This window comes from Anser brachyrhynchus (assembly GCF_964034855.1).
Source record: "Anser brachyrhynchus genome assembly, chromosome: 1".
In the NCBI taxonomy this organism is placed as follows: Eukaryota; Metazoa; Chordata; class Aves; order Anseriformes; family Anatidae; genus Anser; species Anser brachyrhynchus.
The window spans coordinates 79,010,525-79,036,338 of record NC_137694.1 but is presented as its reverse complement, the minus strand read 5'-3'; the positions used below and the strand labels follow the sequence as shown (position 1 = coordinate 79,036,338).

At 53.2% G+C, this 25,814-nt stretch overlaps 2 long non-coding RNA genes across 2 annotated transcripts in view; both read left to right on the top strand.

Moving 5' to 3' along the window:
* The window catches only part of LOC308187509, a 275,390-nt gene extending 254,296 nt beyond the window's left edge, over positions 1-21,094 (top strand). Inside the window, exon 2 of the long non-coding RNA XR_013944748.1 lies at positions 15,868-21,094. This is a non-coding gene — a long non-coding RNA (uncharacterized lncRNA). The remainder of the gene's footprint in view (positions 1-15,867) is intronic.
* Positions 21,095-25,766: 4,672 nt separating this feature from the next.
* Positions 25,767-25,814, top strand: part of LOC308187502 — a 290,980-nt gene continuing 290,932 nt past the window's right edge. Inside the window, exon 1 of the long non-coding RNA XR_013944731.1 lies at positions 25,767-25,792. This is a non-coding gene — a long non-coding RNA (uncharacterized lncRNA). The remainder of the gene's footprint in view (positions 25,793-25,814) is intronic.

Genomic DNA, 25,814 nt, shown 5'->3' with positions numbered 1-25,814 from the left:
ACTGGCACCACTGAGAATGCACTTCAGTGAGTCCAGAGAGTGCACTGGCACCACTGGGGATGCACTGCAGTGAGTCCAGAGAGTGCACTGGCACCACTGAGAATGCACTTCAGTGAGTCCAGAGAGTGCACTGGCACCACTGGGGATGCACTGCAGTGAGTCCACAGAGTGCACTAGCACCACTGGAGATGCAGTGCAGTGAGTCCAGAGACTGCACTGGCACCACTGGAGATGCAGTGCAGTGAGTCCAGAGAGTGCACAGGCAGCACTGGGGATGCAGTGCAGTGAGTCCAGAGAGTGCACTGGCACCACTGGGGATGCAGTGCAGTGAGTCCAGAGAGTGCACTATCACCACTGGGGATGCAGTGCAGTGAGTCCAGAGAGCGCACTGGCACCACTGGGGATGCAGTGCAGTGAGTCCAGAGAGTGCACTGGCACCACTGGGGATGCAGTGCAGTGAGTCCAGAGAGTGCACTGGCACCACTGAGAATGCACTTCAGTGAGTCCAAAGAGTGCACTGGCACCACTGGGGATGCACTGCAATGAGTCCAGAGAGTGAACTAGCACCACTGGGAATGTAGTGCAGTGAATCCAGTGAGTGCACTGGCACCAGTGGGGATGCACTTCAGTGACTCCAGAGAGTGCACTGGCACCACTGGGGATGCACTGCAGTGAGCCCAGTGAGGGCACTGGCACCACTGGAGATGCAGTGCAGTGAGTCCAGAGAGTGCACTGGCACCACTGAGAATGCACTTCAGTGAGTCCAAAGAGTGCACTGGCACCACTGGGGATGCACTGCAATGAGTCCAGAGAGTGAACTAGCACCACTGAGAATGCACTTCAGTGAGTCCAAAGAGTGCACTGGCACCACTGGGGATGCACTGCAATGAGTCCAGAGAGTGAACTAGCACCACTGGGAATGTAGTGCAGTGAATCCAGTGAGTGCACTGGCACCACTGGGGATGTAGTGCAGTGATTCGAGAGGGTGCACTGGCACCACTGGGGATGCAGTGCAGTGAGTCCAGAGAGTGCACTGGCACCACTTGGGATGCAGTGCAGTGAGTCCAGAGAGTGCACTGGCACCACTGGGGATGCAGTGCAGTGAGTCCAGAGAGTGCACTGGCACCACTGGGGATGCAGTGCAGTGAGTCCAGAGAGTGCACTGGCACCACTGGGGATGCAGTGCAGTGAGTCCAGAGAGTGCACTGGCACCACTGGGGATGCAGTGCAGTGAGTCCAGAGAGTGCACTGGCACCACTGGGGATGCACTGCAGTTACTCCAGAGAGTGCACTGGCACCACTGGGGATGCACTGCAGTGAGACCAGAGAGTGCACTGGCACCACTGGGGATGCAGTACAGTCAGTCCAGTGAGTGTACTGGCACCACTGGGGATGCACTGCAGTGAGTCCAGAGAGTGCACTGGCACCACTGGGGATGCACTGCAGTGAGTCCACAGAGTGCACTAGCACCACTGGGGATGCAGTGCAGTGAGTCCAGAGAGTGCACTAGCACCACTGGGGATGCAGTGCAGTGACTCCAGAGAGTGCACTGGCACCACTTGGGATGCAGTGCAGTGAGTTCAGAGAGTGCACTGGCACCACTGGGGATGCAGTGCAGTGAGTCCAGAGAGTGCATTGGCACCACTGGGGATGCAGTGCAGTGAGTCCAGCGAGTGCACGGGCACCACTGGGGATGCACGGCAGTGAGTCCAGAGAGTGCACTGGTACCACTGGGGATGCAGTGTAGTGAGTCCAGAGAGTGCACTGGCACCACTGGGGATGCAGTGCAGTGAGTCCAGAGAGTGCACTGGCACCACTGGGGATGCAGTGCAGTGAGTCCAGAGAGTGCACTGGCACCACTGGGGATGCACTGCAGTGAGTCCAGAGAGTGCTCTGGCACCACTGGGGATGCAGTGTAGTGAGTCCAGAGAGTGCACTGGCACCACTGGGGATGCAGTGCAGTGAGTCCAGAGAGTGCACTGGCACCACTGGGGATGCACTGCAGTTACTCCAGAGAGTGCACTGGCACCACTGGGGATGCACTGCAGTGAGACCAGAGAGTGCACTGGCACCACTGGGGATGCAGTGCAGTCAGTCCAGTGAGTGTACTGGCACCACTGGGGATGCACTGCAGTGAGTCCAGAGAGTGCACTGGCACCACTGGGGATGCACTGCAGTGAGTCCACAGAGTGCACTAGCACCACTGGGGATGCAGTGCAGTGAGTCCAGAGAGTGCACTGGCACCACTGGGGATGCACTTCAGTGAGTCCAGAGAGTGCACTGGCACCACTGGGGATGCACTGCAGTGAGTCCAGAGAGTGCACTGGCACCACTGGGGATGCAGTGCAGTGAGTCCAGAGAGTGCACTGGCAGCACAGAGGATGCAGTGCAGTGAGTCCAGAGAGTGCTCTGGCACCACTGGGGATGCAGTGCAGTGAGTCCAGAGAGTGCACTGGCACCACTGGGGATGCACTGCAGTGAGTCCAGAGAGTGCACTGGCACCACTGGTGATGCACTGCAGTTACTCCAGAGAGTGCACTGGCACCACTGAGGATGCACTGCAGTGAGTCCAGAGAGTGCACTGGCACCACTGGGGATGCAGTGCAGTGAGTCCAGAGAGTGCACTGGCACCAGAGGGAATGCACTGCAGTGAGTCCAGTGAGTGCACTGGCACCACTGGGGATGCAGTGCAGTGAGTGCAGAGAGTGCACTGGCACCACTGGACATGCAGTGCAGTGAGTCCAGAGAGTGCAGTGGCACCACTGGGGATGCAGTGCAGTGAGTCCAGAGAGTGCACTGGCAGCACTGGGGATGCAGTGCAGTGAGTCCAGAGAGTGCACTGGCAATACTGGGGATGCAGTGCAGTGAGTCCAGAGAGTGCACTGGCACCACTGGGGCTGCAGTGCAGTGAGTCCAGAGAGTGCACTGGCACCACTGGGGATGCAGTGCAGTGAGTCCAGAGAGTGCTCTGGCACCACTGGGGATGCACTGAAGTGAGTCCAGAGAGTGCACTGGCACCACTGGGGATGCAGTGCAGTGAGTCCAGAGAGTGCACTGGCAATACTGGGGATGCAGTGCAGTGAGTCCAGAGAGTGCACTGGCACAACTGGGGTTGCAGTGCAGTGAGTCCAGAGAGTGCACTGGCACCACTAGGGATGCAGTGCAGTGAGTCCAGAGTGTGCACTGGCACCACTGGGGATGCAGTGCAGTGAGTCCAGAGATTGCACTGGCACCACTGGAGATGCAGTGCAGTGAGTCCAGAGAGTGCACAGGCAGCACTGGGGATGCAGTGCAGTGAGTCCAGAGAGTGCACTGGCACCACAGGGGATGCAGTGCAGTGAGTCCAGAGAGTGCACTGGCACCACTGGGGATGCAGTGCAGTGAGTCCAGTGAGTGTACTGGCACCACTGGGGATGCACTGCAGTGAGTCCAGAGAGTGCACTGGCACCACTGAGAATGCACTTCAGTGAGTCCAGAGAGTGCACTGGCACCACTGGGGATGCACTGCAGTGAGTCCAGAGAGTGCACTGGCACCACTGAGAATGCACTTCAGTGAGTCCAGAGAGTGCACTGGCACCACTGGGGATGCACTGCAGTGAGTCCACAGAGTGCACTAGCACCACTGGAGATGCAGTGCAGTGAGTCCAGAGATTGCACTGGCACCACTGGAGATGCAGTGCAGTGAGTCCAGAGAGTGCACAGGCAGCACTGGGGATGCAGTGCAGTGAGTCCAGAGAGTGCACTGGCACCACTGGGGATGCAGTGCAGTGAGTCCAGAGAGTGCACTAGCACCACTGGGGATGCAGTGCAGTGAGTCCAGAGAGCGCACTGGCACCACTGGGGATGCAGTGCAGTGAGTCCAGAGAGTGCACTGGCACCACTGGGGATGCAGTGCAGTGAGTCCAGAGAGTGCACTGGCACCACTGAGAATGCACTTCAGTGAGTCCAAAGAGTGCACTGGCACCACTGGGGATGCACTGCAATGAGTCCAGAGAGTGAACTAGCACCACTGGGAATGTAGTGCAGTGAATCCAGTGAGTGCACTGGCACCAGTGGGGATGCACTTCAGTGACTCCAGAGAGTGCACTGGCACCACTGGGGATGCACTGCAGTGAGCCCAGTGAGTGCACTGGCACCACTGGAGATGCAGTGCAGTGAGTCCAGAGAGTGCACTGGCACCACTGAGAATGCACTTCAGTGAGTCCAAAGAGTGCACTGGCACCACTGGGGATGCACTGCAATGAGTCCAGAGAGTGAACTAGCACCACTGAGAATGCACTTCAGTGAGTCCAAAGAGTGCACTGGCACCACTGGGGATGCACTGCAATGAGTCCAGAGAGTGAACTAGCACCACTGGGAATGTAGTGCAGTGAATCCAGTGAGTGCACTGGCACCACTGGGGATGTAGTGCAGTGATTCGAGAGGGTGCACTGGCACCACTGGGGATGCAGTGCAGTGAGTCCAGAGAGTGCACTGGCACCACTTGGGATGCAGTGCAGTGAGTCCAGAGAGTGCACTGGCACCACTGGGGATGCAGTGCAGTGAGTCCAGAGAGTGCACTGGCACCACTGGGGATGCAGTATAGTGAGTCCAGTGAGTGCACTGGCACCACTGGGGATGCAGTGCAGTGAGTCCAGAGAGTGCACTGGCAGCAGTGGGGATGCACTGCAGTGAGTCCAGAGAGTGCACTGGCACCACTGATGATGCAGTACAGTGAGTCCAGTGAGTGCACTGGCACCGCTGGGGATGTAGTGCAGTGACTCGAGAGAGTGCACTGGCACCACTGGGGATGCAGTGCAGTGACTCCAGAGAGTGCACTGGCACCACTTGGGATGCAGTGCAGTGAGTTCAGAGAGTGCACTGGCACCACTGGGGATGCAGTGCAGTGAGTCCAGAGAGTGCATTGGCACCACTGGGGATGCAGTGCAGTGAGTCCAGCGAGTGCACGGGCACCACTGGTGATGCACGGCAGTGAGTCCACAGAGTGCACTGGTACCACTGGGGATGCAGTGCAGTGAGTCCAGAGAGTGCACTGGCACCACTGGGGATGCAGTGCAGTGAGTCCAGAGAGTGCACTGGCACCACTGGGGATGCAGTGCAGGGAGTCCAGAGAGTGCACTGGCACCACTGGGGATGCAGTGCAGTGAGTCCAGAGAGTGCACTGGCACCACTGGGGATGCACTGCAGTGAGTCCAGAGAGTGCACTGGCACCACTGGGGGATGCACTGCAGTGAGTCCAGAGAGTGCTCTGGCACCACTGGGGATGCAGTGCAGTGAGTCCAGAGAGTGCACTGGCACCACTGGGGATGCAGTGCAGTGAGTCCAGAGAGTGCACTGGCACCACTGGGGATGCACTGCAGTTACTCCAGAGAGTGCACTAGCACCACTGGGGATGCGGTGCGGTGAGACCAGAGAGTGCACTGGCACCACTGGGGATGCAGTGCAGTCAGTCCAGTGAGTGTACTGGCACCACTGGGGATGCACTGCAGTGAGTCCAGAGAGTGCACTGGCACCACTGAGAATGCCCTTCAGTGAGTCCAGAGAGTGCACTGGCACCACTGGGGATGCACTGCAGTGAGTCCACAGAGTGCACTAGCACCACTGGGGATGCAGTGCAGTGAGTCCAGAGAGTGCACTGGCACCACTGGGGATGCACTTCAGTGAGTCCAGAGAGTGCACGCGCTCCACTGGGGATGCAGTACAGTGAGTCCAGAGAGTGCACTGGCACCACTGGGGATGCAGTGCAGTGAGTCCAGAGAGTGCACTGGCAGCACAGAGGATGCAGTGCAGTGAGTCCAGAGAGTGCTCTGGCACCACTGGGGATGCAGTGCAGTGAGTCCAGAGAGTGCACTGGCACCACTGGGGATGCACTGCAGTGAGTCCAGAGAGTGCACTGGCACCACTGGTGATGCACTGCAGTGAGTCCAGAGAGTGCACTGGCACCACTGGGGATGCACTGCAGTGAGTCCAGAGAGTGCACTGGCACCACTGGGGATGCAGTGCAGTGAGTCCAGAGAGTGCACTGGCACCAGAGGGAATGCACTGCAGTGAGTCCAGAGAGTGCACTGGCACCACTGGGGATGCAGTGCAGTGAGTCCAGAGAGTGCACTGGCACCACTGGACATGCAGTGCAGTGAGTCCAGAGAGTGCAGTGGCACCACTGGGGATGCAGTGCAGTGAGTCCAGAGAGTGCACTGGCAGCACTGGGGATGCAGTGCAGTGAGTCCAGAGAGTGCACTGGCAATACTGGGGATGCAGTGCAGTGAGTCCAGAGAGTGCACTGGCACCACTGGGGCTGCAGTGCAGTGAGTCCAGAGAGTGCACTGGCACCACTGGGGATGCAGTGCAGTGAGTCCAGAGAGTGCTCTGGCACCACTGGGGATGCACTGAAGTGAGTCCAGAGAGTGCACTGGCACCACTGGGGATGCAGTGCAGTGAGTCCAGAGAGTTCACTGGCAATACTGGGGATGCAGTGCAGTGAGTCCAGAGAGTGCACTCGTACAACTGGGGTTGCAGTGCAGTGACTCCAGAGAGTGCACTGGCACCACTGGGGATGCAGTGCAGTGAGTCCAGAGTGTGCACTGGCACCACTGGGGATGCACTGCAGTGAGTCCAGAGAGTGCACTGGCACCACTGAGAATGCACTTCAGTGAGTCCAGAGAGTGCACTGGCACCACTGGGGATGCACTTCAGTGAGTCCAGAGAGTGCACTGGCACCACTGGGGATGCACTGCAGTGAGTCCAGAGAGTGCACTGGCACCACTGGGGATGCAGTGCAGTGAGTCCAGTGAGTGTACTGGCACCACTGGGGATGCACTGCAGTGAGTCCAGAGAGTGCACTGGCACCACTGAGAATGCACTTCAGTGAGTCCAGAGAGTGCACTGGCACCACTGGGGATGCAGTGCAGTGAGTCCAGAGAGTGCACTGGCACCACTGGGGATGTAGTGCAGTGACTCGAGAGAGTGCACTGGCACCACTGGGGATGCAGTGCAGTGAGTCCAGAGAGTGCACTGGTACCACTTGGGATGCAGTGCAGTGAGTCCAGTGAGTGCACTGGCACCACTGGGGATGCAGTGCAGTGAGTCCAGAGAGTGCATTGGCACCACTGGGGATGCAGTGCAGTGAGTCCAGAGAGTGCACTGGCACCACTGGGGATGCACTGCAGTCACTCCAGAGAGTGCACTGGCACCACTGATGATGCAGTACAGTGAGTCCTGTGAGCGCACTGGCACCACTGGGGATGTAGTGCAGTGATTCGAGAGGGTGCACTGGCACCACTGGGGATGCAGTGCAGTGAGTCCAGAGAGTGCACTGGCACCACTTGGGATGCAGTGCAGTGAGTCCAGAGAGTGCACTGGCACCACTGGGGATGCAGTGCAGTGAGTCCAGAGAGTGCATTGGCACCACTGGGGATGCAGTGCAGTGAGTCCAGAGAGTGCACTGGCACCACTGGGGATGCACTGCTGTGAGTCCAGAGAGTGCACTGGCAGCAGTGGGGATGCACTGCAGTGAGTCCAGAGAGTGCACTGGCACCACTGGGGATGCACTGCAGTGAGTCCAGAGAGTGCAGTGGCACCACTGGGGATGCAGTGCAGTGAGTCCAGAGAGTGCACTGGCACCACTGGGGATGCACTGCAGTGAGTCCAGAGAGTGCACTGGCACCACTGGGGATGCAGTGCAGTGAGTCCAGAGAGTGCACTGGCAGCACTGGGGATGCAGTGCAGTGAGTCCAGAGAGTGCACTGGCACCACTGGGGATGCACTGCAGTGAGTCCAGAGAGCGCACTGGCACCACTGGGGATGCACTGCAGTGAGTCCAGTGAGTACACTGGCACCACTGGGGATGCAGTGCAGTGAGTCAAGAGAGTGCACTGGCACCACTGGGGATGCACTGCAGTGAGCCCAGAGAGTGCACTGGCACCACTGGGGATGCAGTGCCGGGAGTCCAGAGAGTGCTTTGGCACCACTGGGGATGCACTGCAGTTACTCCAGAGAGTGCACTGGCAACACTGGGCATGCAGTACAGTGAGTCCAGAGAGTGCACTGGCACCACTGGGGATGCAGTGCAGTGAGTCCAGAGAGTGCACTGGCACCACTCAGGGTGCAGTGCGGTGAGTCCAGAGAATGCACTGGCACCAATGGGGATGCAGTGCAGTGAGTCCAGAGAGCGCACTGGATCCACTGGGGATGCAGTGCAGTCTGTCCTGTGAGTGTACTGGCACCACTGGGGATGCAGTGCAGTGAGTCCAGAGAGTGCACTGGCACCACTGAGAATGCACTTCAGTGAGTCCAGAGAGTGCACTGGCACCACTGGGGAAGCAGTGCAGTGAGTCCAGAGAGTGCACTGGCACCTACGGGGATGCACTGCAGTGAGTCCAGAGAGTGCACTGGCACCACTGGGGATGCACTTCAGTGAGTCCAGAGAGTGCACGGGCTCCACTGGGGATGCAGTGCAGTGAGTCCAGAGAGTGCACTGGCACCACTGGGGATGCAGTGCAGTGAGTCCAGAGAGTGCACTGACACCACTGGGGATGCAGTGCAGTGAGTCCACAGAGTGCACTGGCACCACTGGGGATGCAGTGCAGTGAGTCCAGAGAGTGCACTGGCACCACTGGGGATGCAGTGTACTGAGTGCAGAGAGTGCACTGTGAACACTGGGGATGCAGTGCAGTGAGTCCAGAGAGTGCACTGGCACCACTGGGGATGCAGTGCAGTGAGTCCAGAGTGTGCACTGGCACCACTGGGGATGCACTGCAGTGAGTCCTGAGATTGCACTGGCACCACTGGGGATGCACCTCAGTGAGTCCAGAGAATGCACTGGCACCACTGGGGATGCAGTGCAGTGAGTCCAGAGAGTGCACTGGCACCACTGGGTATGCAGTGCAGTGAGTCCAGACAGTGCACTGGCACCAGAGGAAATGCACTGCAGTGAGTCCAGTGAGTGCACTGGCACCACTGTGGATGCACTGCAGTGAGTCCAGAGAGTGCACTGGCACCACTGGGGATGCACTGCAGTGAGTCCAGAGAGTGCACTGGCACCACTGGGGATGCACTTCAGTGAGTCCAGAGAGTGCACTGGCACCACTGGGGATGCAGTGCAGTGAGTCCAGAGAGTGCACTGGCACCACTGGGGATGCACTTCAGTGACTCCAGAGAGTGCACTGGCACCACTGGGCATGCAGTGCAGTGAGTCCAGAGAGTGCACTGGCACCACTGGGGATGCACTTCAGTGAGTCCAGAGAGTGCACTGGCACCACTGGGGATGCAGTGCAGTGAGTCCAAAGACTTCACTGGCAAAACTGGGGATGCAGTGCAGTGAGTCCAGAGAGTGCACTGGCACAACTGGGGATGCACTTCAGTGAGTCCAGAGAGTGCACTGGCTCCACTGGGGATGCACTACAGTGAGTCCAGAGATTGCACTGGCACCACTGGGGATGCAGTGCACTGAGTCCAGAGAGTGCACTGGCACCACTGGGGATGCAGTGCATTGAGTCCAGAGAGTGCACTGGCACAACTGGGGATGCACTTCAGTGAGTCCAGAGAGTGCACTGACACCACTGGGGATGCAGTGCAGTGAGTCCAGAGAGTGCACTGGCACCACTGGGGATGCAGTGCAGTGAGTCCAGAGAGTGCTCTGGCACCACTGGGGATGCACTGCAGTGAGTCCAGAGAGTACACTGGCACCACTGGGGATGCAGTGCAGTGAGTCCAGAGAGTTCACTGGCACCACTGGGGATGCAGTCCAGTGAGTCCAGTGAGTGCACTGGCACCACTGGGGATGCAGTGCAGTGACTGCAGAGAGTACACTGGCACCACCGGGGATTCACTGCAGTGAGTCCAGAGAGTGCACTGGCACCACCTGTGATGCAGTGCAGTGAGTCCAATGAGTGCACTGGCACCACTGGGGATGCAGTGCTGTGACTCCAGAGAGCACACTGGCACCACTGGGGATGCAGTGCAGTGAGTCCAGAGAGTGCACTAGCACCACTGGAGATGCAGTACAGTGAGTCCAGAGAGTGCACTGGAACCACTGGGGATGCAGTGCAGTGAGTCCAGAGAGTGCACTGGCACCACTGGGGATGCACTACAGTGAGTCCAGAGATTGCACTGGCACCACTGGGGATGCAGTGCACTGAGTCCAGAGAGTGCACTGGCACCACTGGGGATGCAGTGCATTGAGTCCAGAGAGTGCACTGCCACAACTGGGGATGCACTTCAGTGAGTCCAGAGAGTGCACTGACACCACTGGGGATGCACTGCAGTGACTCCAGAGAGTGCACTGGCACCACTGGGGATGCAGTGCAGTGAGTCCAGAGAGTGCACTGGCACCACTGGGTATGCAGTGCAGTGAGTCCAGACAGTGCACTGGCACCAGAGGAAATGCACTGCAGTGAGTCCAGTGAGTGCACTGGCACCACTGTGGATGCACTGCAGTGAGTCCAGAGAGTGCACTGGCACCACTGGGGATGCAGTCCAGTGAGTCCAGTGAGTGCACTGGCACCACTGGGGATGCACTGCAGTGAGTCCAGAGAGCGCACTGGCAGCACTGGGGATGCACTGCAGTTAGTCCAGAGAGTGCACTGTCACCACTGGGGATGCAGTACAGTGAGTCCACATAGTGCACTGGCACCAGTGGGGATGCAGTACAGTTAGTCCAGAGAGTGCACTGGCACCACTCGGGATGCAGTGCAGTTAGTCCAGAGAGTGCACTGGCACCACTGGGGATGCACTTCAGTGAGTCCAGAGAGTGCACTGGCACCACTGGGGATGCAGTGCAGTGAGTCCAAAGACTTCACTGGCACCACTGTTGATGCAGTGCAGTGAGTCCAGAGAGTGCACTGGCACCACTGGGGATGCAGTGAAGTGAGTGCAGAGAGTGCACTGGCACCACTGGGGATGCACTGCAGTGAGTCCAGAGAGTGCACTGGCACCACTGGGGATGCACTACAGTGAGTCCAGGGAGTGCACTGGCACCACTGGGGATGCAGTGCAGTGAGTCCAGAGAGTGCACTGGCACCACTGGGGATGCAGTGCAGTGAGTCCAGTGAGTGTACTGGCACCACTGGGGATGCACTTCAGTGAGCCCAGAGAGTGCACTGGCACCACTGGGGATGGGTTTCAAGCCAACTGCATTAACCGCTCATGCTTCTTTCTTATGAGACGTTAGTAAACCAATTACATAGCCTTGTCAAGACTAAATCACAGGTAAAAATCCTGTACATCTCATGTGGCCAACCACTCCCAACTAGGATTCCAAGAACCGGGAGGTTCGGTGAAAATAGGGCTAGTGCTATTAGAGGGGTGATTATTAGGGTAAGCCCTAAGCTGTCTTTCATGGAGAAGTGTGAGTGGAATGGGATTTTGTCGCAGTCTGATACGATTCCTAGTGGGTTATTTGAGCCTGATTCGTGTAGGAAGGTTAGGTGGACTAGGGTGATTCCTGCAATTAGGAAGGGCAGTAGGAAGTGGATGGCGAAGAATCGGGTTAAGGTTGGATTGTCTACTGAGAATCCTCCTCAGGCTCATTCTACTAGAGTTTGCCCAATGTACGGGATGGCTGAGAATAGGTTGGTGATTACGGTGGCCCCTCAGAATGACATTTGTCCTCATGGTAGGACATACCCTACGAAGGCAGTTGCTATTAGGGTGAGTAGGAGGATTACTCCTGTGTTTCAGGTTTCTTTGTATAGGTAGGAGCCGTAGTAGAGGCCTCGTCCGATGTGTAAGTAGATGCAGATAAAGAAGAGCGAAGCACCGTTGGCGTGGAGGTTGCGGATGAGCCATCCGTACTGGACGTCTCGGCATGTGTGAGCTACTGAGGAGAAGGCGAGTGAAGTGTCTGCGGTGTAGTGTATGGCTAGTAGCAGGCCTGTTAGGATTTGTGTGGCTAAGCAGATGGCTAGAAGGGAGCCGAAGTTTCATCAGGCAGAGATGTTGGAGGGGGCGGGTAGGTCGATTAGGGAGTTGTTGATTATTTTTAGTAGGGGATGGGATTTGCGGATGTTAGGGGCCATTAGTGAGTCTGTGTGTTATTAGGATTATTACCAGGATGGAGAGGGCGAAGGATCCTAGGTAGGCCTTAATTAGCCCTGTGTGTATTGAGGTTGCGGCTTTGCTTGCGGCTACTTGTAGTTCAGCAAGGCCCTCTGGCCCTATTTTTTTGAGTCAGGAGAGGTCGATCAAGTGTAGGGCAATGTTTTGTCCCTTTTCTAGTAGGTTTTTGGAGAAGAATCGGTGTACTAGGGGGTTGAAGTACCCTAATGCAGAGGAGAAGTTTATGAGGGGGGTTGGTTTGGGGTGAGTGAGGGTGTGTGTTATGTTCGATAGTTCTAGGGCTAGGATGATTCCTAGGATTGTTATGAGGATGGCAGCAGTTTTGGTGATAAGGGGTATGGTTATTGGGGGGGTTTTGGTTGGTGTGATGAAAGAGGTAATGATTATTCCTGCTGTAATGCTGCCTAGGGCGAGTCGGGTTAGGGGGGCGGTGATTAGTGGGTTGTTTTCGTTTATTGATACTATTGGGGGGATTCGGGTTTGTCCAGCTTGGACTAGGATGGTTATGCGGATGCTGTAGGTTGCGGTGAATGCTGTGGCTATAAGGGTTAGGAGTAGGGCTCAAGTATTTAGGTATGATGTGTTTAAGCTTTCGATGATGAGGTCTTTTGAGTAGAATCCGGCTAGGAATGGGGTTCCTATCAGCGCCAGGTTTCCGATGGTTAGGCAGGAAGTAGTGACTGGGAGTATTTTCTGTAGGCCTCCTATCTTTCGGATATCTTGTTCTCCGTTTAGGTTGTGGATGATAGACCCTGAGCATAGGAATAGTATGGCTTTAAAGAAGGCATGGGTTGAGATGTGTAGGAAGGCTAGTTGTGGGAGGTTTAGTCCGATAGTGACTATTATTAGTCCTAGTTGGCTGGATGATGAGAAAGCAATGATTTTTTTGATGTCATTTTGGGTTAGGGTGCATGTGGCAGCGAATAGGGTTGATAGAGCACCTAGGCATAGGCAGGCAGTTAGGGCTGTCTGGTTGGTGGCTAGCAGGGGGTGCATGCGGATGAGCAGGAAGATTCCGGCTACTACTATGGTACTGGAGTGCAGTAGGGCTGATACTGGGGTGGGGCCTTCTATTGCTGCGGGCAGTCATGGGTGGAGTCCAAATTGGGTGGATTTTCCTGCGGCTGCGAGGATTAATCCTATGAGGGGGAGGATTGGGGTTTGGTGGGGGTGTACGGCTTGTTGGATCTCTCAGGTGTTGAATGTTGAAGCTAGTCATGCTATGCTCAGGATCAGTCCGATGTCTCCGATTCGGTTGTAGATTACGGCTCGTAGGGCGGCGGTGTTGGCATCTGCTCGGCCTTGTCATCAGCCGATGAGAAGGAAGGACATGATTCCTACTCCTTCCCAGCCTACGAATAGGAGGAATATGTTGTTTGCGGTTGTTAGGAGGAGTATGGCGACTAGGAATGTCAGTAGGTAGGTGAAAAATTTTGTTACGTATGGCTCTGAGGCCATGTATCATATGGCGAATTGTAGGATTGATCATGTTACAAATAGGGCGATTGGAAGAAATGTTATTGAGTATTGGTCTATTTTTAGGCTCAGGGGGATTTTAAAGTTTATAATGAATTTTCACTCCCAGTGGCAGGTGACAGATTCTACTCCCGAGTAGATGAATGCGGTTGTAGGGGCTAGGCTAATTAGGAATGCGGTTTTAACAGCGCGGGTGGTGGCTTGTGGGGTGTTTTTAAAGTTTTTAAATAGAAATGGCAGGATGATTGGGGTTAGGAGGATTGTCAGCGTGAGTAGTGTGAGGGAGTTGATTAGTAGTGTGGGGTTCACTACTTTTACTTGGATTTGCACCAAGATGGGTGGTTCCTAAGACCAGTGGATTGCTGTTATCCTTTAAAAGTAAGGGGGTTGAGGTTTTAGGCTCAGATGTAAGAGTTAGCAGCTCTTGTTGGTTAAACCCTCCCCTCGGCAGGTAAGAAGGTTTGAACTTCTATTCTTAGAATCACAGTCTAATGTTTGGTTTAAACTATACTTGCATGAGGGGATTCCGGAGATCAGTTCGGGTTTGAGGATTAGGAGGAATATTGGGATAATGTGGAGTGTTATGAGCAGGTGTTCTCGCGTGGTTGAGTTTTGCATAGATGTGATGTGGGAGGGGATTGAGCCTCGTTGGGTCATTAGTAGTATGAATAAGGTGTAGGAGGCGGTTAGTAGGGTTGCGATTCCTGTTAGGATGATCGTGAAGGCAGATCAGTTGAATAAGGTGATTATAATGGTTAGCTCTGCTATGAGGTTTGTTGTTGGGGGTAAGGCTATGTTTGTTAGATTGGCCAGCAATCATCAGGTAGCTATGAGTGGTAGGAGAGGTTGTAGGCCTCGTGTGAGTAGTAGAATTCGGCTGTGCGTACGTTCATAGTTTGTGTTGGCTAGGCAGAATAGTATGGAGGAAGTTAGTCCATGGGAAATTATTAGGATCATTGCCCCTGAGAATGATCAGTGGGTTTGGATTATTCCTGCGGCGATAACTAGGCCTATGTGGCTAACGGATGAATAAGCGATTAGTGATTTTAGGTCTGTCTGTCGTAGGCAGATTGAGCTAGTCATTAGGGCGCCTCATAGGGCCAGGGTTAGGAAGGGGTAGTGCAGGAGGTTGGACAGTGGGCCCATAAATAGAGTGACTCGTATAATTCCGTATCCTCCTAGCTTTAGTAGTAGGGCGGCGAGGAGTATTGAGCCTGCGATGGGTGCTTCTACGTGGGCTTTTGGCAGTCAGAGGTGTAGGCCGTATAGTGGGGCTTTTACTATGAATGCTATGAGCAGTGCTAGACCTGATAGTATTCCTGTCCATGAGGTGGATAGGGTTGGGTGGGTTAGTTGTAGGGTTGGCAGGTGCAGGGTGCCAATTTTCACGTATAGGTGTATGATTGTGATTAGCAGGGGTAGAGAGCTTACTGGCGTGTAGAATAGCAGGTAGATGCCAGCGCTTAGGCGTTCTGGTTGGTTCCCCCATCGGGTGATTAAGATTAGGGTGGGAATGAGGGTTGCTTCAAATGAGATGTAAAATAGTGCTAGTTCTGTGGTGGAAAAGGCTAGTAGGATGAATGGCTGGACTGCGACTAAGGTTGAGATAAAGATTCGTTTGCGTTGTAGGGGTTCTTGTTGCAGGTGGTTTTGGCTTGCTATGATTATGAGTGGGAGTAGTCAGCAGGATAGTACTAGGAGGGGGGATGAGATTTGGTCAATTCCTGTTCAGTTGGATAAAAATTTGTAGGGGTAGTAGGTTGGGATTAATCACTGTAGGCTTAGGGCAGCGATTAGAAGACTGTATAAGGTGGTGTTAGTCCATAGAAATTTTGGTGGAGACAGCAGGGCTGTTGGAAGAAGTATGATTGTGGGTAGGATGATTTTTAGCATTGCAGGAGGTTTAGGTTGTGTAGATGGTTGGAGCCATGTGTGCGGGTGGAGGCTACTAGGATGGCCAGGCCTGTGCCCGCCTCACACGCTGAGAAGGTTAGCATGAGAATTGGTACCATGGTGAATGAGGAGACTTGGTTTTCGATGGATCATATTGATAGGCCTACGAATATCGATAATATTATGCTTTCAAGGCATAGTAGGGCGGATACTAGGTGGGTTCGGTGGAAGGCTAGTCCTAGTCCGCTGAAAATGAAGGCTGAGTAGAAGCTTAAATGTAGGGGCGACATAAGAAAGTTACAGGGTTGGCTGTAATCTGCTGGGTCGAAACCAGCTATCTTTTTGGTTAGACTAACTTTCTGTTATTCTGCTCATTCTAGGCCCCCTTGAATTCACTCGTAGGCCAGTCCGAGTGTTAGGAGAAGGAGGATCACTACAGTTCAGGTGAGGGTCATTAGGGGGGATTGGAGTTGGACGGCTCATGGCAGGGGGAGTAGGAGGGCGATTTCTAGGTCGAATAGGACGAACAGGATGGCTACTGAGGAAGAATCGGACTGAGAATGGTAATCGAGCAGATCCAAGTGGGTCGAATCCACATTCGTACGGTGAGAGTTTCTCTGAGTCGGGGTTTATTTGGGCGAGTCAGAAGTTTAATGCGGTTAGGGCGGCGCTTAGGATTGATGATAGGGCGAATATGAACATGAGTGCGTTCATTGCTCTCCTCTGGGTTTATACCAGATTCTAGAGATTGGAAGTCAATTGTAATTAATATACTAGAAGAGCAAGATCCTCATCAGTAGATGGTTATGTAGAGGAATAGTCAGATGATGTCTACGAAGTGTCAGTATCAGGCTGCTGCCTCGAATCCGAAGTGGTGGTCTGATGTAAAGTGGAACTTGATCAGTCGGAAGAGGCAGACGGTCAGGAAGGAGGATCCGATGATTACGTGGAGTCCGTGGAATCCAGTGGCAACGAAGAAGGTAGATCCGTAGACGCTATCGGCGATTGAGAATGGGGCTTCGTGGTATTCTATTGCTTGTAGGGCTGTGAAGTAGAATCCCAGGAGGATCGTTAGGGTTAGGGCGTGGATGGCGTGTTTTCGGTTTCCTTCTGTGATGCTGTGATGGGCTCACGTTACGGTAACGCCTGAGGCTAGTAGGATGGCTGTGTTTAGTAGGGGGACTTCTATCGGGTTGAGTGGTTTAATTCCTGTTGGGGGTCATTGGCCTCCTAGTTCTGGGGTTGGGGCCAGGCTCGAGTGGAAGAACGCTCAGAAGAACCCTAAGAAGAAGAATGCTTCGGATGTGATGAAAAGGATTATGTCGTATCGTAGGCCTTTTTGGACTGTGGGAGTGTGATGGCCTTGGAAGGTGCTTTCTCGTACAATGTCTCGTCATCATTGGAGTATTACTAGGAGTATTGAGATGAGGCCTAGGGTTAGTAGTATGGATGAGTTGTAGTGGAATCACATGATTAATCCTGAGGTTGTGAGTAGGGCGGCGGCTGCCCCGAAGATTGGTCAAGGGCTTGGGTCAACTATGTGGTATGAGTGTGCTTGGTGTGCCATTAGATGTTTTCTTGTAAGTATAGGCTTAGAAGGAGCACGAAGACGTAGGCCTGGATTATGGCTACTGCTACTTCTAGGATGGTTAGGAGTAGTAGGATGATTATTGTTAGGATGGATACTGCAGGAAGGGTGGGTATTAATGCAATGGAGGCTGTAGAGATGAGTTGGATGAGTAAGTGTCCTGCTGTAAGGTTGGCTGTAAGGCGGACTCCGAGGGCTAGGGGGCGGATTAGTAGGCTGGTTGTTTCGATCAGGATTAGTGCGGGGATTAGGGGTGTAGGGGTACCTTCGGGTAATAGGTGGGCTAAAGAGGCTGATGGTTGGTTTCGTAGGCCTGTTAGTAGTGTGGCGAGCCATAGTGGGAAGGCTAGGGCTATGTTCATAGATAGTTGGGTGGTTGGGGTGAATGTATATGGAAGGAGGCCTAGAAGGTTGATTGTAAGAAGTATGATTATTAGGGATGTAAATATTATGGCTCATTTGTGGCCATTTTTGTCGAGTGGGACTATTAGTTGTTTTGTGATTAGGTGAAGGAGTCATGTTTGGATAGTAGAAAGGCGGTTGTTGATTCATCGGTTGTTTGGGGACGGGAATAGTAGGGCTGGGAAGAGTAGGGATAGTAGGATTAAGGGGATGCCGAATAGATTGGGGCTGGAAAATTGGTCAAAGAAGCTTAGGTTCATGGTCAGGATCATGGTGTGGGTTTGGTAGTGAGGGAGGTCTTATTTGATGGGGGGTTGGTTGTGGTGAAGGCTAGTAGTTTTGGTTGGATGAGGAGTGCTAGGGTTAATCAGGTTATAATTATGATTGAAAATCATGGTGCGGGGTTAAGCTGTGGCATATCATTAAGGAGGGGGAAGTCCCTCTTTGGCTAGCTTAAAAGGCTAGTGCTGTTGCATAGCTTCTTAATGATTAGGATGATGATAGAAGGGACGATCAGGCCTCGAAATGTGGGAGTGGGGTTGATTCTACTACAATGGGTATGTAGCTGTGATTAGCCCCGCAAATTTCTGAGCATTGTCCGTAAAAAATCCCAGGCCGGGTGGTAATGAATGAAGTTTGGTTTAGTCGGCCTGGGATTGCGTCTGTTTTAACTCCGAGCGTTGGGACTGCTCAGGAGTGGAGTACGTCTCCTGCAGTAATGATTACGCGGATGGGGGATTCTATTGGGATAACTACGCGGTGGTCAACTTCTAGCAGTCGGAAGTGGCCGTTGGGTAAGTCTGGGGTGGGCACTATGTAGGAGTCGAATGATAGGTCTTTGAAGTCTGTGTATTCGTAGCTTCAGTATCATTGGTGGCCGATGGCTTTTAGGGTGAGGTCTGGTTCATCGATTTTGTCCATTATGTAGAGGATTTGTAGGGATGGGAGGGCGAGGAGTACCAGGACGATAGCAGGTAGGATTGTCCAGATCAGCTCTACTTCTTGGGCGTCTACAGCATTGGACGAGAGTTTTTCTGTTAGTATGTGGGCTAAAAGGTAGAGAACTAGGCTGCAGATAGCTAGGGCAACGATTAGGGCGTGGTCGTGGAATTCAACGAGTTCTTCTATGATGGGTGATGAGGCGTCTTGGAATCCTAGTTGGGAGTGGTTGGCCACATGAGATGTACAGGATTTTTACCTGTGATTTAGTCTTGACAAGGCTATGTAATTGGTTTACTAACGTCTCATAAGAAAGAAGCATGAGCGGTGAATGCAGTTGGCTTGAAACCAGCATGTGAGGGTTCGATTCCTTCCTTTCTTGTACTTGGACGAAGGCCGGTTCCTCGAAAGTATGGTATGGGGGAGGGCAGCCGTGGATTCATTCAACGTTTGTGGTAGTTAGTTCTGGTTGTAGGACTTTTCGTTTGGCCGAAAAGGCTTCTCAGATGATGAATATTAGTATGATTACGGCTACTATTGAGATTAGGGAGCCGATGGAGGAAATGGTGTTTCATAGTGTGTAGGCGTCGGGATAGTCCGAGTATCGTCGGGGTATTCCTGCTAGGCCTAGGAAGTGCTGGGGGAAGAACGTTAGGTTTACTCCTGTAAATATTACCCCGAAGTGGGCTTTTGCTCATGTTTGGTGTAGGGTAAACCCAGTGAGTAGTGGGAATCAGTGAGTAAATCCTGCTAGAATGGCAAAGACGGCGCCTATGGATAGGACGTAGTGGAAGTGGGCAACTACGTAGTACGTGTCGTGCAGGGCGATGTCTAGGGAAGAGTTTGCAAGAACGATTCCTGTTAATCCTCCGATGGTAAATAGGAAGATAAATCCTAGAGCTCATAGTATTGGGGGGGTCTCATTTGATTGTTCCTCCGTGCAGGGTGGCTAGTCAGCTAAATACTTTGATTCCGGTAGGGATGGCAATGATTATAGTGGCTGATGTAAAGTAGGCTTGGGTATCAACGTCTATTCCTACTGTAAACATGTGGTGAGCTCAGACGATGAATCCTAGGAAGCCGATGGATAGTATGGCTCAGACTATTCCCATGTAGCCGAAGGGCTCCTTTTTGCCTGAGTAGTACGTGACTACGTGTGAGATGATTCCGAACCCCGGTAGGATCAGAATATAGACTTCTGGGTGTCCGAAGAATCAGAATAGGTGTTGGTACAGGATTGGGTCTCCTCCTCCAGCGGGGTCGAAGAATGTGGTGTTTAGGTTTCGATCAGTTAGTAATATTGTAATACCGGCGGCGAGTACGGGGAGTGATAGAAGGAGTAGGATGGCGGTAATTAGTACGGATCAGACAAATAGTGGGGTTTGGTATTGTGAGAGTGCGGGGGGTTTTATGTTGATGGCTGTGGTGATAAAGTTGATGGCCCCAAGGATGGAGGAGATACCGGCTAAGTGGAGTGAGAAGATAGCCAGGTCTACTGAAGCTCCGGCGTGGGCAAGGTTACCTGCTAGGGGAGGGTAGACAGTTCAGCCTGTGCCGGCGCCAGCTTCTACAGTGGATGAGGCTAGTAGGAGGAGGAATGATGGGGGGAGGAGTCAAAAGCTTATGTTGTTTATTCGCGGGAATGCTATGTCGGGGGCACCGATTATGAGGGGGACTAATCAGTTGCCGAATCCTCCGATCATGATGGGTATGACTATAAAGAAGCTTATTACAAAGGCGTGAGCGGTAACGATTACATTGTAAATTTGGTCGTCGCCTAGGAGAGTTCCTGGTTGTCCTAGTTCTGCGCGGATTAATAGGCTGAGTGCGGTGCCGACTATTCCTGCTCATGCCCCGAAGATGAGGTACAGGGTGCCAATATCCTTATGGTTAGTGGAAAATAGTCATCGGCTGATGAAGGTGACGGGTAAGATGGCTGAGTGTTGAAGCGTTAGGCTGTAGTCCTTTTTACAGAGGTTTAATTCCTCTTCTTATCGGCTCTGTAGTGAAATTCATGTTGAGTTGCAAGCTCATCGATGCGCACTAGGGTGCGTCAGGGTCTTTGTAGGCAGAAGCCAATTGGTTTAGGCATTTAGCTGTTAACTAGAGTTTTGTGGGATCGAAGCCCATCTGTCTAGGGAGGCTTTAGCTTAATTAAAGCGTCTGACTTGCATTCAGAAGATACAGGTTAATATTCTGTAAGTCTTAATGTGCAGAAACTAAGAGGGTTTAACTCTTATTTAAGGCTTTGAAGGCCTTCGGTTTGGGGTGTTATCCTAAGTTTCTAGACAATGGCATGTATTATTGGGGACAGGGGAAGTAAGAGGATTGATAGTGAGGCAAGGACCGCAGTAGGTGTGCTTGGGGCTTTGCTAGTGTATCATTGTTTTATGTGGTTAGAGGAGTTGGGGGGAAGGGTAATTGTTGAGTGGTATGCGAGGCGTAGGTAGAAGAAGAGGCTGAGCAGTGATAGCATGGCAATTGCCATGGCTGCTGGTGTTATTTCCTGTTTAGTTAGTTCTTGGATGATAAGTCACTTTGGTATAAAGCCTGTTAATGGGGGGAGGCCTGCTAGGGATAAAAGTACTAGTATTAGGGTGGCGTTTAGCACTGGGGTTTTTGTTCATGAGGTTGTGATCATGGATAGGTTAAGGGCTTTGATTTTGTTAAGGGCTAGGAATACGGCTGATGTTATGATTGTGTATAGGTAGAAGGTAAGTAAGGCCAATTTGGGGCTGTAAACTAGGATGATGGCGATTCAGCCTAAGTGGGAGATGGACGAGAAGGCTAGGATTTTGCGTGTTTGTGTTTGGTTCAGTCCTATTCAGCCTCCTAGTGCTGTTGAGGCTAGGGCCATGGCGGTGAGTAGAGCTGGGTCGAGGGATTTGGATGTTAGTAGGAGCAGGGTTAGTGGGGGGAATTTTATGAGGGTCGAGAGTAGCAGGGCTGTTATTAGTGGCGATCCTTGTAGTACTTCTGGGAATCAGAAGTGAAATGGCACTAGGCCCAGTTTAATAGCGATTGCTGCTGTCAGTAGTAGACAGGAGGTTGGGTGGTTTATTTGTGTGATGTCTCATTGGCCGGTGACTCAGGCATTGGTTATGCTAGAGAATAGGACCAGGGCGGAAGCAGCTGCTTGGGTTAGGAAGTATTTCGTTGCGGCTTCTACTGCTCGTGGGTGGTGGGATTTGGCAATTAGGGGAATGATGGCTAGTGCGTTGATCTCCAGTCCTGTCCAGGCCAGAACTCAGTGGTTGCTGGAAATTGTGATTGTGGTGCCCAAGATGAGGCTGAAGGTTATGATTGGGGTCGCGTAAGGGTTCATTAGTAGAGGAGGGGGTTAAACCATCATTTTCGGGGTATGGGCCCGATAGCTTGATTAGCTGACTCTACTAGAAAATAATATAAGGGAAGTATGGAGAATTTTGATTTCTCTTGTGTGGGTTCAATTCCTACTTTTCTAAGGTCAACAGGAAATGAGAGGGCTGTTATACCTCTATGTTCACTTTATCATAGTGACCCTTTGTAGTTCAGGCACATTTCCTTATGTAAGGAGGTAGGCCTGCATAGCAGATAGGTATGCTGATGTGTCAGAGGCACAGAGCTAGTGTGAGGGGTAGGAAGTTTTTTCATAGTAGGTGCATTAGTTGGTCATATCGGAATCGTGGGTATGAAGCTCGGACCCATAAGAAACCAGAAGATAGTAGGAGGACTTTTGTGGCTAGGATGACGGGGAATAGTTCTGTGGGTGGCCCTAGGGCGCTTGGGTTTAGGAATATGATGGCTGTAAGTGTATTTATTAGCATAATGTTCGCATATTCAGCTAGGAAGAATAAGGCGAAGGGTCCTGCGGCGTATTCAACGTTAAACCCTGAGACTAGCTCAGATTCACCCTCTGTGAGGTCAAAAGGAGCTCGGTTTGTCTCTGCTAGGGTGGATACGTATCATATTATTGCTAGGGGTCATGAGGAGAAAATGAAGTATAGAGGCTCCTGTGCGATGGCAAAGGAGCTGAGTGTGTAGCTTCCGCTTAGTATGATTATTGATAGCAGGATTATGGCCAGTGTCACTTCGTATGAAATGGTCTGTGCTACTGCCCGTAGGGCTCCGATTAGTGCGTATTTTGAGTTCGAGGCTCAGCCTGATCATAGGACTGAGTAGACGGCTAGGCTTGACATGGCTATTAGGAAGAGAACTCCGAGGTTTAGATCTGCTAGGGGAAATGGGAGTGGTAGTGGTGCTCAAGTGGTGAGGGCTAGGACAAGGGCTAGTATTGGTATCAGAATGAATAGAAGTGGGGAAGAGGTAGAGGGTCGGATGGGCTCTTTGGTAAATAGTTTCAGTCCGTCCGCAAATGGTTGAAGTAGGCCAAAAGGCCCGACAACGTTAGGGCCTTTGCGGGATTGTATGTAGCTTAGGATTTTCCGTTCTACTAGGGTTAGGAAGGCTACGGCAATCAGGATTGGGATGATGTATAGGAGGGATATAACGAGGCAGCTTAGTGTTGTTATTTGAATCATGGGTGAAGCTAGGGAGAGGATTTGAACCTCTGGGGAAAGGGCTTAAGCCTTCTGCACTTGCCGGGCTCTGCCACTCTAGCTGGTCCTTTTCTAGGATTGAAAGTGGTGGGGGAAGGCCCTCTTCACGGTTTAGTTGGTTTCACTGCTTAGAGGGGGGGGGCGTGCTTGTGGTATTGGCCCCACTTTCCCGGTCCTTTCGTACTGGGGAGAGTGTGTCATAGATAGAAACCGACCTGGATTGCTCCGGTCTGAACTCAGATCACGTAGGACTGTTAATCGTTGAACAAACGAACCCTTAATAGCGGCTGCACCATTAGGATGTCCTGATCCAACATCGAGGTCGTAAACCCCCCTGTCGATATGGGCTCTTGAGGGGGATTGCGCTGTTATCCCTGGGGTAGCTTGGTCCATTAATCAATTATATTGGGTCTGGTCACTGTTAGCACTTTGAGGGGTAGCTCTAGGTAAAGAGGTATGGTCTTGTTTTTGGAGGATTTGTTCTCCTCCAAGGTCGCCCCAACCGAAAAATATCGACCAGGCTCTGCGATGGTAGTGGCCCCAGTGGGGTTGATTGAGGATTCGCGGTGGTCGTTGATTTTTAAGTTCCACAGGGTCTTCTCGTCTTATGTTCACATCCCCGCTTTTGCCCTGGGGATGCACTGCAGTGAGACCAGAGAGTGCACTGGCACCACTGAGGATGAACTGCAGTGAGTCCAGAGATTGCACTGGCACCACTGGGGATGCACTGCAGTGAGTCCAGAGAGTGCACTGGCACCACTGGGGATGCACTGCAGTGAGTGCAGAGAGTGCACTGGCACCACTGGGGATGCAGTGCAGTGAGTCCAGAGAGTGCACTGGCACCACTGGGGATGCACTGCAGTGAGTCCAGAGAGTGCACTGGCACCACTGGGGATGCAGTGCAGTGAGTCCAGAGAGTGCACTGGCACCACTGGGGATGCACTGCAGTGAGTCCAGAGAGTGCACTGGCACCACTGGGGATGAACTGCAGTGAGTCCGGAGATTGCACTGGCACCACTGGGGATGCAGTGCAGTGAGTCCAGAGACTTCACTGGCACCACTGGGAATGCAGTGCAGTGAGTCCAGAGAGTGCACTGGCACCACCGGGGATGCACTGCAGTGAGTCCAGAGAGTGCACTGGCACCACTGGGGATGCACTACAGTGAGTCCAGAGATTGTACCATCACCACTGGGGATGCAGTGCAGTGAGTCCAGAGAGTGCACTGGCACCACTGGGGATGCACTGCAGTGAGTCCAGAGAGTGCACTGGCACCACTGGGGATGCACTTCAGTGAGTCCAGAGAGTGCACTGACACCACTGGGGATGCAGTGCAGTGAGTCCAGAGAGTGCACTGGCACCACTGGGGATGCAGTTCAGTGAGTCCAGAGAGTGCACTGGCACCACTGGGGATGCAGTCCAGTGAGTCCAGTGAGTGCACTGGCACCACTGGGGATGCTGTGCAGTGAGTGCAGAGAGTGCACTGGCACCACCGGGGATTCACTGTAGTGAGTCCAGAGAGTGCACTGGCACCACCTGTGATGCAGTACAGTGAGTCCAGTGAGTGCACTGGCACCACTGGGGATGCAGTGCTGTGACTCCGGAGAGCGCACTGGCACCACTGGGGATGCAGTGCAGTCAGTCCAGTGAGTGCACTGACACCACTGGGGATGCACTTCAGTGACTCGAGAGAGTGCACTGGCACCACTGGCGATGCACTGCAGTGAGTCCAGAGACTGCACTGGCACCACTGGGGATGCACTGCAGTGAGTCCAGAGAGTGCACTGGCACCACTGGGGATGCAGTGCAGTGAGTCCAGAGACTACACTGGCAACACTGTGGATGCAGTCCAGTGAGTCCAGTGAATGCACTGGCACCACTGGGGATGCTGTGCAGTGAGTGCAGAGAGTGCACTGGCACCACCTGTAATGCAGTACAGTGTGTCCAGTGAGTGCACTGGCACCACTGGGGATGCAGTGCTGTGACTCCGGAGAGCGCACTGGCACCACTGGGGATGCAGTGCAGTCAGTCCAGTGAGTGCACTGGCACCACTGGGGATGCAGTGCAGTGAGTCCAGAGAGCGCACTGGATCCACTGGGGATGCAGTGCAGTCTGTCCTGTGAGTGTACTGGCACCACTGGGGATGCAGTGCAGTGAGTCCAGAGAGTGCACTGGCACCACTGGGGATGCACTTCAGTGAGTCCAGAGAGTGCACTGGCACCACTGGGGATGCACTGCAGTGAGTCCAGAGAGTGCACTGGCACCTACGGGGATGCACTGCAGTGAGTCCAGAGAGTGCACTGGCACCACTGGGGATGCACTTCAGTGAGTCCAGAGAGTGCACGGGCTCCACTGGGGATGCAGTGCAGTGAGTCCAGAGAGTGCACTGGCACCACTGGGGATGCAGTGCAGTGAGTCCAGAGAGTGCACTGACACCACTGGGGATGCAGTGCAGTGAGTCCAGCGTGTGCACTGGCACCACTGTGGATGCAGTACAGTGAGTCCAGAGAGAGCACTGGCACCACTGGGGATGCACTACAGTGAGTCCACAGAGTGCACTGGCACCACTGGGGATGCAGTGCAGTGAGTCCAGAGACTGCACTGGCACCACTGGGGATGCAGTGCTGTGACTCCAGAGAGCGCACTGGCACCACTGGGGATGCAGTGCAGTGAGTCCAGAGAGTGCACTGGCACCACTGGGGATGGGTTTCAAGCCAACTGCATTAACCGCTCATGCTTCTTTCTTATGAGACGTTAGTAAACCAATTACATAGCCTTGTCAAGACTAAATCACAGGTAAAAATCCTGTACATCTCATGTGGCCAACCACTCCCAACTAGGATTCCAAGAACCGGGAGGTTCGGTGAAAATAGGGCTAGTGCTATTAGAGGGGTGATTATTAGGGTAAGCCCTAAGCTGTCTTTCA